The 15290-nt window shown below is 38.8% G+C and overlaps 1 protein-coding gene across 9 annotated transcripts in view; it reads left to right on the forward strand.

Moving 5' to 3' along the window:
- LOC110285079 (protocadherin alpha-4) overlaps positions 1-15290 on the forward strand; it is a 225915-nt gene that overhangs the window by 97947 nt on the left and 112678 nt on the right. The gene's annotated exons all lie outside the window — the stretch shown is intronic.

Consider the following 15290-nt stretch of genomic DNA (forward strand, 5'->3'; position numbering starts at 1 on the left):
ATTCTGATGATGGTGAGTGGTCTTGGTTTCTGTTAGTAAGATTCTTACGTTTGCCTTTCACCATCTGGTAATCTCTGGAGTTTGTTGTTATAGTTGTCTCTGGTTAGAGACTGTTCCTCTCGTGATTCTGTTACCCTTTATCAGCCGACATGGGAGACTAGCTCTCTCCTCTCAGTTTCAGTGGTCAGAGCACTCTCTGCAGGCAAGCTCTCCTCTTACAGGGAAGGTGCACAGATATCTGGCGTTCAGATCTCCCTCCTTGCCGAGGATGAAGGCCCAAAACAGGACCCCTCTCAGAAGCTGTGTTGCTTTGGCCTGTCACAGAAGCTGTTAGCTTCTGTATTCCACACTCTCACCTGTGCAGACTACTTTCGGCAGAGTTCCGGAACCAAGATGGCTCCCGCTGATGCTCAGGCATAGGCCTCTCGGGCTGGGTGGTCACCTGCCCTCTGGCCGGGAAGGTGGCCGGATGTCTGGAGCCTGAAAAGGGTGCTGCCTCAGAAGCTCTGTGGCTCCTGTCTGTCCCAGAAGCTGTTAAGTTCTGTAGTCCACACTCTCACCTGTGTAGACTACTTTCGGTGGAGTCCTGGATCCAAGATAGCTCTGAAGTATGCTTCTTTATCTCTTTTGATTACTTTGGTTGAATGTCTATTTTACTAGATATTAGAATGACTACTCCAGCATGTTTCTTGGGTCTGTTTTCTTGGAAATGCTTTTCCCACTCTTTTAGTTTGAGATGTGTTTCTTGTAAGCATCAGAACGATGTATCCTGTTTAGGTGTCAGTCTGTTAGCCTGTGCCTTTTTTTCTTTATTTTTAAATTTTCTTTATTTAAATTTCGAATGTTATCCCCTTTCCAGGTTTCTTCTCTACAATCCTCCATCCCATCCCCCTCCTCCTGCTCCTGTGAATGTGTTCCCCTACCCACCCACCCACTCCCACCTCACTGCCCTCACATTCTCCTACACTGGGGCATCAAGCCTTCATAGGACTAAGGCCCTCCCCTCCCATTTATGCCAGATAATGCCATCCTCTGCTATATATGCAGTTGGAGCCATGGGTCCCTCCATGTGTACTTTTTGGTTGGTGGTTTAGTCCCTGGGGGCTGTAGATGTGTCTGGTGGTTTGATATTGTTGTCCTTCCTATGGGGTTGCAAAACCCTTCAGCTCCTTCAGTCCTTCCCCTAACTTCTCCATTGGGGTCTCTATGCTCAGACTGAATGTTGGCTACAAGCATCTGCATCTGTATTGGTCAGGCTCTGGCACAGCCTCTTAGGAGACAGCTATAATAGGCTCCTGTCAGCAAGCTCTTCTTGACATCAGAAATAGTGTCTGAGTTTAGTGTCTGCAAATGGGACAGGTCCCCAGGTGAGGCAGTCTCTGGATGGCCTTCGATTTATTCTCTGTTCCACTCTTTGTCTCTGTATTTTTTTTTTTTTAGACAGGAACAATTCTGAGTTAAATTTTTTGAGATGGATAGGTGGTCCCATCCTGCAATCAGGGGCTGTACCTAATCTCTGGATATGGTCTCTACAGGTTATCTCTCCCCTTTGTTGGATATTTCAGCTAATGTCATCCCCATTGGGTCCTGGGAGCATCTTGTTTTCCTGGAATCTGGGACTTTCTGGTGGCTACTCTCAGTTTCACTCCCTCAGTGCTACACACCTCCATTCAATTTCCTGACCCTCTGTACATATCCCCCATCTCCTCCCAGACATGATTTTGTCCACCCTCTTCTCCTCCCCCTCCTCTCTTCTTTCCAAGTTCTTCCCACCCTTTACCTCATGTGATTATTTTGTTCCCCCTTCTAAGTAGGACTGCATCTGATGGAAACAGATGCAGAGACCCACAGCTAAACATTAGGCAGAGCTTGGGGAATCTTTTGCAAGAGTCGGGGGAAGGATTGAGGGAGCTGGAGGGGTGAAGAACACCACAAGAAGACCTATAAAGTCAACTGATCTGGGCCCCTGGGAGCTCACAGAAACTGAACCACCAATTGGAGACCTAGGCCCCCTACACATATGTAGCAGATGTTCAGCTTAGTCTTCATATGGGTCCCCCAACAATTGGAGCAGTGGCTATCTCTGACTCTATTGCCTGGTTTTGGATCCCTTTCTTCTAGCTGGACTGCCTTGTCTGGACTCAGTGTAAGAGGATACACTTAGTCATGCTTTGGATTGATGTGCCAGGGTGGGTTGGTCCAAATGGAGGACCTCCCCTTTTCTGATAGGAAAAGGAGGGAGAGATGGGGGGGTTGTGTAAATATGGGACTGGAACGAGAGGAGTGAGGCTGAAATTGAGATGTAATATAAATAAATAAATACATAAATACATAAATGAATAAATAAAAATCCAAACCATTAGTCCTGAAATTATAGACATGCAAGCAACATATAGACTGGACAGGTTTTATTATCTTGGAAATATATGCATGTGTATGTACATGTGTGTTATATACACATATATATGTAAAACACACACATATAATTGTTATATATGTATATACATATGTATATATATATAAAACAATGAAACAGAGGCCTTGAGTTTAAGAGAGAGCAAGGGAATGCATTGGAAGGGCTAAAGGTAGGAAATGGAGAAGGAGAAAATGATGTAATTATATTTTAACTTAAAAATATTTAAAATCAAATAAAATCCCTTCTTTACAGGTGATTCTAGATTTATAACAAGTTTACATTTAAATTGACCATCACAGGAATCTACAGCTCAGCAACTACAATCCAACATTTATAACTAGAGAAATATATGCAAAGTAGATTAAAAGATTCACAACAAAGGATGTTCATATAACTCATAATGAAACCCATAATGAAAAAGCAATCAAGAGATCAAAAATATTTCTAACAAAATATTGTGTTTATTCAATAAACCACTCTAAAAATTAATAAGTTGCACTCATAGACAACAACCCAGAAAATCTTAGAAACAAAATACTAGGCAAAATGAGACATAAGGGAGATTTACTTTAAATCTTCCATTCTATTAATATCAATAAATGCAAAATTAAACTCTAGTGTAAAGCAATAGTGATTATTATAGTAAAGAATGGTTTGCTTTGGGAACTTAGAATCATTGAGAGAGATCAGAAATCAGAAAGGAACCTTGTGAGGTACCAGAAGTGTTCTAGGTTGTATAGTCTTTTCTTTTAAATATGGTTAACATGTACTTATGAGTTTAGTCTTTTCCACCAAGAATATTATGTCTCACAGTCAACATGTACAGAGATAACTAGGGCAAGAGAGTATTTATTATTAGAAACAAAGTCTATACTAGAACTTTTAAATTAGAAGAATATTTAGTAATAATTGAATCAAATCCTTAAACCAGCAAAGTTAAAAAAAGGAATAGCAAAGTCAAAGTGATTAAGTAATTAAGTATTGAATAAAACGAGAACTTGTGATCAAGCATGTTAAGTATTGTAATAAATGTAAATGATATAAATTTTTATTAAAATAATACTATCATTTTAAGCTTAAAAGAGCAATATTCACTCGCATGTTTTTTCTAAGAACTATACTAAGAATAAACATTGAAAGTATAAATACAGACAAAGAAATGTTCAAAAAGATTCTGATTTTATGCCAGGATGTTTGTATGTTTGTTGTCTTTAATAAAATGTTTTAGTTAAAAAATAAATATGATAGAGAGATATTATACAGTGATATGTACCAATTTATGATTTTTTAGTTCTCCTGTAATAAACAATTATAAAACTGCATTAATAGTTTAGAGGGGAAAGAGGAAACAAATGAGACAAAGTCTAAGATTGCCCTCATCTGGAAGCAATTTCTATGATGCCACATAGGAAGAAGAAAAATAATAAAACCCAGTGGCCTCACTGTATGAAAGAGGCAGATATCAGAGTAAAAGGTTCAGAAAAATATAATTTGCAGAGAACACAGAACTAAGAACTGCATAGAAAGGGCCCTGGGGATCAGCAGGGGAGTCTCCTCTAATCTTTGGTTGAATATTAATATGCACATACATTGGATGAAATTCCATAAAACCGTGGAAATAATAACTAAAAGTGTCTAAGTAAAATAATTTAGAGAACTCACACAGACTAGAAATGTTTCAAGCTTAAATCAGTCATGAAAGACAGAAATCCTAAGAGGCAGAGCATTGGGAATGTCTTCCAGAGAATGTTGCTTTAATAAGTCATCAATTTCAGTGTTCTTGAAAGCATCATGATTGACACTTTGAGATGGTAATTATTTGTTGTGAAGATCTGTCCTGTGATTTGAAGAATATTTGTGCCAATTGTCAGATACATAGTGCCATTCCTGGCCTATGTCTCAAGGTGTGAGGATCAGTATCCCAGATGTAACAACCAACAATACAGGCAGGCAGGTTACCCCCCCCTCCCCCGAGCTCCTGTCTCTAGCTGCATATGTATCAGAAGATGGCCTAGTTGGCCATCAGTGGAAAGAGAGGCTCATTGGTCATGTAAACTTTATATGCCTCAGTACAGGGGAATGCCAGGGCCAAGAAGTGGGAGTGGGGGGGGAGGGGGAGTGGGGGGGGAGGGTATGGGGGACTTTTGGGATAGCACTGGAAATGTAAATGAAGAAAATACCTAATTAAAAAAGGGAAAATAAAAGTCATGTAGGAAGAAAAAAATAGAACAAGCAAACTGAGTAATGACAAATAGCATTAAAACTTCAGGGCATAGTGTCACATATAAATTTGTCACATAGTGTCACATTTAAACCCCAGCACTCAGGAGCCAGAAGCAGGTGGATTTCTAAGTTCATGTTACCCTGGTCTACAGAGTGATTTCCAGGGCATCTTGGGCTACACAAAGAAATTCTGTCTCAAAAAAGTGGTAAACATCAGGCTAGCTTGGTAGGTAAGGTAGGTAAGGCAGAGTTGCACTTCTGTTGGTAGCATGAGTTTGATCCTCAAAACCAACATAGAGAATGAAAGAAGAATGCCAGGTGTGGTAGTGTATACTTTTAATCTCAGCACTTGGGAGGCAAAGTAAGGCAAAGGCAGGCACATCTGTCTGAGGACAGCCTGGTCTACAGAGTAAGTTCCAAGAAAGCCAGGGCTGTTGTACTGAGAGGTACTGTCTTGAAAAAGAGAGAGAGAGAGAGAGCGAGCAAGAGAGAAAGCACATCTCTGACCCCCATGCCTACCCTCATGCCAACTGGGAATCCAGCAAGCCCAGCAGCCGTGAGCTCTGTCCAGCCCTATTGGAGCTTCATCTCCCTTCCGGTCCAAACCTCCACTTGCAATCAAGGATCTGTACCTGAAACCCCAGCCCACAGTTCTGCCTGCATTTTGGGAGGCCTGTAGTGATCCTGGACAACCAGTCACAGAGGCTTACTACTCCCAGGGACTAACAGGCCAGCCAACTCCAGAGACAACCAATTGGTTAAAGGCAAGCACAATAACATAATCATCAGAAGCCAGTGCAGTATGGCACCATCAGAACTCAGCTCTCCTACTACATACAGCAAGCACTCCATAGCCTAACACAACTGAAGAGTAAGCATGTGACCTTAAATCCCATTTCATGAAGATGAAAGAGGCCTTTAAAAATATAAATAATTTCCTTATGGAATTACAGCAAACACAATCAAACAGGTAGAAGCCCTTAAAGAGGAAACAAGTAACTCCCTTAAAGAAATACAGGAAAATACAACCAAACAGGCAAAGAAATGAATAAAATGGTCCAAGACAAAAAAAAATAGAAATAGAAACGATAAGGAAAACACAAATCAAGGTAAACCTGGAGATGGAAAATCTAGAAAAGAGAATAGGAACTACAGATGCAAGCATCACCAACAGAATACAAGAGGTGGAAGAGAGATCTCAGGCATCGAAGATACCATAGAAGGAATAAATATGTCAACCAATGAAAATGCCAAATGTAAAAAGTTCCTAACTAAAAATACCCAGGAAGTGTGGGTCACTATGAAAGAGTAAACCTAAGAATAATAGGAACAGAGAGGGTAATGATTCTAAAATCAAAGGGCCAGAAAACATCTTCAACATAATCATAGAAGAAAACTTCCCTAATCTAAAGAAAGATGGCTATAAATGTACAAGAAGCTTCCACAACACCAAATTGATTGATTCAGAAAAAAAATCCACTTGCCACATAATAATCAAAACACTAAAAGTACAGAACAAAGAAAGAATATTAAAACCTGCAAGAGAAAAGAGTCAAGTAACATATAAAGGCAAACCTATCAGAATGACACCTGAATTCTCAACAGAGACTATGAAAGCCAGGAGATCCTGGACAGGTGTCTTGGAGACCCCAAGAGACAACAGATGTCAGCCTAGACTAGTGTACCCAGCAAAACTCTCAGTCACCATAGATAGAGAAGCCAAGATATTCCATGACAAAACCAAATTTAAACAGTATCTTTCAATTAATCCAGACTGACAGAGGATAATAGAAACTCCAACACAAAGAGGGTAACTACACCCAAGAAAACATAAGAAATTAATCATACCATAGCAAAACCAAAAGAAGAGAATCACACAAACTCAGTAACACTTCCAACATCAAAATAACAAGAACTAACAATTATTGTTCATTTATATCTCTCAACCTCAATGGGCTCAGTTCATTGCTAAGAAGACACAGGCTTTCATACGTGCTGTTAAGCTGCTAGAGTATGCTCTCTCTAGTTTCTTTCTGGAGGCACCCAGAGCTATGACTTTTCCTCTTAGCACTTTTTTCATTGTGTCCCATAATTTTGGGTATGTTGTGACTCCATTTTCATTAAATTCTCAAGTCTTTAATCTCAGGTGTCTAGGTTAATTAAGACTGCTGGTCTTCCAACAGGGTTGCCCTCCTCAGCTTCTTCCAGCTTTTCCTTAATTCAACCACAGGAGCCAGCAGCTTATGCCCATTGGTTGGGGGTAAATATCTGCATCTGACTCTTTCCGCTGCTCGGTAGGTCTTTTGGAGGGCAGTCATGATAGGCCCCCCCCCTTTTTTTTTTTAAGTACATCATAGCATCAGTAATAGTGTCAGACCTTGGAGCCTCCCCTTCAGGTGGATCCCACTTTGGACCTGTCGCTTGACCTTCTTTTCCTCAGACTCTTCTTCATTTTTGTCTCTGCAGTTCTTTCAGACAGGAACAATTTTGGATCTGACTTTTTGATTGTGGGATGACAACCTCATTCCTCTACTTGATACCCTGTCTTCCTGCTGGAAGTGGGCTCTACAAGTTCCCTCTCCCCACTATAGATAATTTAATCTAAGGTCCCCCCCTTTGAGTCCTGAGAGTCTCTCACCTCCCAGGTCTCTGGTACATTCTGGAGGCCCCTCCACTACTTCCCGAGGTTGCCTGTATCCATTCTTTCTGTTGGTTCTCAGGTCTTCAGTCCTGTTCTTCCACCCAATACCCGATCATGTTCCCTTCTTCCCCTCCCTGTCTCCTTTCACAACCAGGTCCCTTCCTCCATTCCCCTCCTGTGATTGCTTTCTTCTCCCCCACAAGTAGGATTGAGGTGTCCTCACTTGAGCCCTTTGGCTTGTTAACCTTTTTGAGTTCTGTGGACTGTATCTTGGGTATTCTGTCCTTTTTTGGCTAATATCCACTTATGATTACATACCATGCATGTCCTTTGGATCTGAGTTACCTCACTCAGGATGATATTTTCTAGGTCCATCCATTTGCCTGCAAAACTAAGGATGTCCTCGTCTAAATAGCTGAGCAGTATTCCATTGTGTAAATGAACCACATTTTCTGTATCAAATTTTCTGTTATGAGGCATCTGGGTTGTTTCCAACTTCTGGCTATCACAAACAAGGCTGCTATGAACATAGTGGAACACGTGCCCCTGTGACATGGTGGGGCATCTTTTGGGTGTATGCCCAAAAGAGGTTTAGCTGGGTCTTAATACATTTCCAATTTTCTGAGTAAACTTTGGATTGATTTTCAGAGTTGTTGTACCAGTTTGCAATCCCACCAGCAATGGAGGAGTGTTCATCCTTCACTACATCCTCCCCAACATGTGTTGTCACCTGAAATTTTGATCTTGGCCACTCTGATTGGTGTAAGGTGGGATCTCAGGATCGTTTTGATTTGCATTTCCCTGATTACTAAGGACTTTGAACATTTCTTTAAGTGCTTCTCAGCCATTCAATATTCCTCTGTTGTGAATTCTCTATTTAGTTCTATACATCATTTATCGATTTCGATTGGGTTGTTTGGTTTTCTGGTGATTAGCTTCTTGAGTTTTTAAAAAAATATATTTTGGATATTATCCCTTTATCTGATGTGGGGTTAGCAAAGATTTTTTCCCAGTTTTTAGTTGCCAATTTGTTTTGTTGAAAGGGTCCTTTGTCTTACAGAAACTTTCCAGTTTCATGAGGTCCCGTTTATGAATTCTTGATCTTAGAGCTTGAGCTATTGGGGTTCTGTTTAGGATATTTCCCGGTGTGCCAATGAGTTCGTCTCTTTCCTACTTTCTTTTCTATTAGATTCAGTGTATCTAGTTTTATATTGATGTCCTTGATCCACTTGGACTTGAGATTTGTGCAAGGTGACAAATACGGATCTATTTTCATTTTTCTACATAGATTCTCAATTAGTCTAGCGCCAGTTATTGAAGATGGCTTCTTTTTCTTTCCATTCAATATTTTTGGCTTCTTTGTCAAAGATCAAGTGGCTGTAAATGTGTGGTTTTATTTCTGGGTCTTCAATTCCATTCCACTCATCAACAAGTCTGCTCTGTACCAATACCATGAAGTTTTTGTCACTATTGCTCTGTAGTATAGTTTGAGGTCAGAAATGGTGATTTTCCTGAGCAGTTCTTTAATTGTTAAGAATTGTCTGGGTTTTTGCTTTTCCAGATGAATTTGAGAACTGCCCTTTCCATGTCCTTGAAGAATTGTGTTGGGATTTTGATGGGGATTGTATTGAATCTGTAGATTGCTTTTGGCAGGATAGCCATTTTTACTATATTAATCCTGCCAATCCATGAGCATGGAAGATCTTTCCATCTTCTGAGATTTTCTTTGATTTCTTTCCTGAAAGACTTGAAGTTTTTGTCATACAGATTTTTTCACTTGTTTGGTTAGGTTTACCCCAAGATATTTCATATTATTTTTGACTATTGTGAATGGTGTTGTTTCCTTAATTTCTTTCTTAGCCCATTTATCATTTGTATAAAGGAAGGCTAGAGATTTATTTGAGTTAATTTATATCCAGTCATTTTGCTGAATTTGTTTATCAGCTGTAGCAGTTGTGTGGTAGAATTTTTTTGCGGTTGCTTATGTATACTATCATATCACCTGCAAATAATGATATCTTGACTTCTTCCTTGCCAATTTATATTCTCTTGATATCCTTTTGTTGTTTTATTGTTCTAGCTAGAACTTTGAGTATTTTTATTGAATAGATATGGGGAGAGTGGGCATCCTTGTCTTGTCCCTGATTTTAGTGGGATTGCTTCAAGTATCTCTCCATTTAAGTTGATATTGGCTGCTGGTTTGCTATAAATTGCTCTTATTATGTTTAGGTATGGGTCTTGAATTCCTGATCTCTACAATACTTTTAACATGAATGGGTGTTGTATTTTTCAAATGCCCTCTCAACATCTAAGGAGATTATCATGTGTTTTTTTTTCTTTTGATTTTGTTTATATAGTGGATTACCTTAGTGGAGTTTTGTATATTAGACAAACCTTGTATCCATGAGATAAAGCCTACTTGATTGTGGTGAATGATGGTTTTGATGTGTTCTTGGATTTGGTTTGCAAGAATTTTATTGAGCATTTTTGCATTGATAATCATAAGTGAAATTGGTATGAAGTTCTCTTTTTTGTTGCATTCTTGTGTGGTTTAGGTATCAGAGTAATTGTGGTTTTGTTGAATGAATTAGGTAGTGTTCCTTCTGTTTCTATTTTATGGAATAGTTTGAGGAATAATAGTATTAGGTCTCCTTTGAAGGTTTAGTAGAAATCTGCACTAAAGTCATCTGGCCCTGGCCTTTATTTTTGGTTGGGAGGTTTTTAATGACTTCTATTTCCTAGGGGATATGGACCTGTTTAGAAACTACCTGCTCTTGATTTAACTTTGGTGTGTGGTATCTGTCTAGAAAACCATCGATTTCATCTAGATTTTTCAGATTTGTTGAGTATAGACTTTTGTAGTAGGTTCTGATGATTTTTTTGAATTTTCTCCGTTTCTGTTGTTTTGTTTCCCTTTTCATTTCTGATTTTGTTTATTTGGATACTGCCTCTGGGCCCTTTAGTTTGTTTGTCTAGGGGTTTATCTATCTAGTAGATTCTCTCAAAGAACCAGCTTTTGGTTTCATTGATTCTTTGTATAATTCTCTTGTTTCTATTTGGTTGATTTCTGCCCTGGGTTTGACTATCTGCTGTCTACTCCTCTTGAGTGTGTTTACTTCTTTTTGTTGTAGAGCTCTCAGGTGTACTGTTATGTTGCTAGTGTAGGACCTCTCCAATTACTTTACCAATGCATTTAATGCTATGAACTTTCTTCTTAGTACTGCTCTCATTGTGTCCCAAAAGTTTGGTTATGTTGTGTCATTATTTTTATTCAATTCCAGGAAGTCTTCAATTTCTTTCCTGACCAAGATATCATTAAGGAAAGAGTTGTTTAGTTTCCACATGTATGTGGGCTCTCTGTTGTTTTTGTTTTTGTTTGTTTGTTTGTTATTGAGTACCAGCTTTAGGCCATGATGGTCTGATAGGATGCATGGGATTATTTCAATTTCTTTGCATTGGTTGAGGCTTGTTTTGTGCCCAGTTATATGATCAATTTTGGAGAAGTTACCATGTGGTGCTGAGAAGAATGTGTGTTCTTTTGTTTTAGGGTGAAATGTTCTATAGATATCTGTTAAATCCATTTGGTTCATAACCTCTATTAGTTTCATTGTGTCTTTGTTTAGTTTCTGTTTCAAGACATGTCCATTAGAGAGAGTGGGATGTTGAAGTCTCCCACTATTATTGTTTATTCCTCATCTAGCTTGATAACTTTAGGTTGCCAATTTGTTCTATTGACTATGTCCTTTTCCTTACAGACACTTTCCAGTTTAATGTGGTCCCATTTATGATGGCTTGATCTTAGTGCCTGAGCCATTTATAGTCACAAATAATATAAAATATCTTGGGGCAACTCTAACACAATAAGTGAAAGATCTGTATGTCAAGATCTTCAAATCTCTCAAGAAAGAAATCAAAGAAAATCTCAGAAAATGGAGAGATTGCCCATCTTCATGGATTGGCAGAATTAACATAGTAAAAATGGCCATGCTACCAAAAGCAATCTACAGATTCAATACAATCTCCATCAAAATTTCAACACAATTCTTCAAGGACATGGAAAGAGCAATTCTCAAATTCATCTGGAAAAGCAAAAACCCAGAATAGTGAAAACAATTCTTAACAATTAAAGAACTGCTCAGGAAAATCACCATTTCTGACCTCAAACTATACTACAGAGCAATAGTGACAAAAACTTCATGGTATTAGTACAGAGCAGACTTGTTGATGAGTGGAATGGAATTGAAGACCCAGAAATAAAACCACACACTTACAGCTACTTGATCTTTGACAAAGAAGCCAAAAATATTGAATGGAAAGGAAAAGAAACCATCTTCAATAACTAGTGCTAGACTAATTGAGAATCTCTGTAGAAAAATGAAAGTCAATCTGTGTTTGTCACCTTGCACAAATCTCAAGTCCAAGTGGATAAAGGACATCAATATAAAACCAGATACACTGAATATATTAGAAGAGAAATTGGGAAAGACACTTGAGGTCATTGGCACAAGGGGTAATTTCCTAAATATGTTATATCTTTTAAATAGTCTTAAATTTTTTTTCTTTGAGACAGGCTTTCACTGTGTAGCCCTGGCTGTCCTGGAACTAACTTTGTAGACCAGGCTGGCCTTGAATTCAGAAATTCGCCTGCCTCTGCCTCCCAAGTGCTGGGATTAAAGGCATGTGCCACCACCGCCCGGCTTTAATTAATTTTTATTAGATATTTTCTTCATTTACATTTCAAATGCTATCCCAAAAGTCCCCTATACCCTCCCCCACACTGTTCCCCATCCCACCCACTTTTGCTTCCTGGCCCTGGCATTCCCCTGTACTGGGGCATATGATCTTCGCAAGACCAAGGGCTTCTCCTCCCATTGATGGCTGACTAGGCCATCCTCTGCTACATATGCAACTAGAGACTCAGTTCTGGGGAGTACTGGTTAGTTCATATTGTTGAATCTCCTATAGGGTTGCAGACCCCTTTATCTCCTTGGGTACTTTCTCTAGCTCCTTCATTAGGGGCCCTGTGTTCTATCCAATAGATGACTGTGAGCATCTACTTCTGTATTTGCCAGGCACTGGCAGAGTCTCACAAGAGACTTCTATATCAGGGTCCTGTCAGCAAAATCTTTCTGGCATATGCAATAGTGTCTGCGTTTGATGGTTGTTTATGGGATGCATCCCCAAGTGGGACAGTCTTTGGATGGTCCTTCCTTCCATCTCAGCTCTGAACTTTGTCTCTGTAACTTCCTCCATGGGCATTTTGTTCCCCATTCTAAGAAGGAATGAAGTATCCACACTTTGGTCTTCCTTCTTCTTGAGTTTCATGTGTTTTGCAAATTGTATCTTGGGTATTCTAAGTTTCTGAGTTAATATCTACTTATCAGTGAGTGCATATCATGTGTGTTCTTTTGTGATTTGGTTACCTCACTCAGAATGATATCCTCCAGATCCATCCATTTGCCTAAGAATTTCATAAATTCATTGTTTTTAATAACTGAATAGTACTGCATTGTGTAAATGTACCACATTTTCTGTATCCATTCTTCTGTTGAGGGACATCTAGGTTCTTTCTAGCTTCTGGCTATTAAAAATAAGGCTGCTATGAACATAGTGGAGCATGTGTCCTTATTACAAGGTGGAACATCTACTGGGTATATGCCCAGGAGAGGTATTACTGGATCTTCCGGTAGTACTATGTCCAATTTTATGAGGAACCACCAGACTGATTTCCAGAGAGGTTGTACCAGCTTGCAGTCCCACCAGCAATGGATAAGTGTTCCTCTTTCTCCACATCCTCGCCAGCATCTGCTGTCACCTGAATTATTGATCTTAGCCATTCTGATTGGTGTGAGGTGGAATCTCAGGGTTGTTTTGATTTGCATTTCCCTGATGATTAAGGATGTTGAACATTTTTCATGTGCTTCTCAGCCATTCAGTATTCCTCAGTTGAGAATTTTTATTTAACTCTGTACCCCATTTTTAAATAGGGTTATTTGATTTTCTGCAGTCTAGCTTCTTGAGTTCTTTGTATATATTGAATATTAGTTCCTTATCAGATTTATGATTGGTAAAGATCCTTTCCCAATTTATTTGTGATATTTTTGTCTTATTGACAGTGTCTTTTGCCTTACAGAAGCTTTGCGATTTTATGAGGTTCCACTTGTCGATTCTTGATCTTACAGCACAATCCATTGCTGTTCTGTTCAGAAATTTTCTCCCTGTGCCCTTATCTTGATGTGTTCTTGAATTTGGTTTGTAAGAATTTTATTGAGTATTTTTGCATTGATATTCATAAGGGAAATTTGAAGTTCTCTTTCTTTGTTGGGTCTTTGTGTGGTTTTGTATCAGAGTAATTGTGGCTTCATAGAACGAATTGGGTAGAGTACCTTCTGTTTCTATTTTGTGGAATAGTTTAAGGAGTATTGGAATTAGGTCCTCTTTGAAGGTCTGATAGAACTCTGCACTAAACCCATCACGTCCTGGGCTTTGTTTGGTTCGGAGACTATTAATAACTGTCTCTATTTCTTTAGGGGATATAGGACTGTTTAGATTATTAATGTGATCCTGATTTAATTTTGGTACCTGGTATCTGTCTAGAAAATTGTCGATTTCATCCAGGTTTTCCAGTGTTGTTGAGTTTAGGCATTTGTAGTAGGATCTTATGATGTTTTGGATTTCCTCAGATTCTGTTGTTATATCTCCATTTTCATTTCTTATTTTGTTAATTAGGATACTGTGCCTGTTCCCTCTAGTTAGTCTGGCTAAGTGTTTATCTATCTTGTTGATTTTCTCAAATAACCAGCTCCTGGTTTGATTGATTCTTTGTATAGTTCTTTTTGTTTGTATTTGGTTGTTTTCAGCCCTGAGTTTGATTATTTCCTGAGGTGTACTCCTCTTGGGTTAATTTGCTTCCCTTTGTTCCGGAGCTTTTAGGTGTGCTGTCAAGGTGCTTGTGTATGGTCTCTCCAGATTCTTTCTGGAGGCACTCAGAGCTATGATCTTAGGACTGCTTTCATTGTGTCCCATAATTATGAATATATTGTAGATTCATTTTCACTAAACTCTAAAAAGTCTTTAATTTCTTTCTTTATTTCTTCTTTGACCAAATTATCATTGAGTAGAGTGTTGTTCAGCTTCCATGTGTATGTGGGCTTTCTATTATTTATGTTGTTATTGAAGATCGGCCTTATTCCCTGTTGATCTGATTGGATGCATGGGATTATTTCAATACTTTTGTAACTGTTGAGCCCTGTTTTGTGACCAATTATGTGGTCAATTTTGGAGAAGGTATCATGAGGTGCTGAGAAGAAGGTACTATTGAGTATTTTTGCATCAATATTCATAAGGGAAATTTGTCTGAAGTTCACTTTCTTTGTTGGGTCTTTGTGTGGTTTCGTATCAGAGTAATTGTGGCTTCATAGAACGAATTGGGTAGAGTACCTTCTGTTTTGTTTTAGGATAAAATGTTTTATAGATATCAGTTAAAGTCATTTGTTTCATAACTTCTATTAGTTTCATGGTGTCTCTGTTTAGTTTCTGTTTTCAGGATCTATCCTGAGAGTTGATGAGAGTGGGGTGTTGAAATCTCTCACTATTATTGTGTGAGGTTCATTGTGTGCTTTGGGCTTTACTAAAGTTTCTTTAATGAATGTGGATGCCCTTGCATTTGGAGCATAGATGTTCAGAATCGAGGGTTCATCTTGGTAAATTTTACCTTTGATGAGAATGAAGTGTCCCTCCTTATCTTTTTTGATAACTTATTAGAATGCCTACTCCAGCTTGTTTCTTGGGACCATTTGCTTGGAATTTTTTCCAACTTTTTACTATGAGGTAGTGTCTTTTTTGTCACCGAGGCGGATGTCCTGTATGCAGCAAAATGTTGGGTCCTGTTTACATAACCAGCCTATTAGTCTATGTCTTTTTTTTTTTATTAGGTAATTTCCTCAATTACATTTCCAATGCTATCCAAAAAGTCCCCAATACACTCCCCCCCCAGTCCCCCACCCACCC

This window comes from Mus caroli, chromosome 18, assembly GCF_900094665.2.
Source record: "Mus caroli chromosome 18, CAROLI_EIJ_v1.1, whole genome shotgun sequence".
In the NCBI taxonomy this organism is placed as follows: domain Eukaryota; kingdom Metazoa; phylum Chordata; class Mammalia; order Rodentia; family Muridae; genus Mus; species Mus caroli.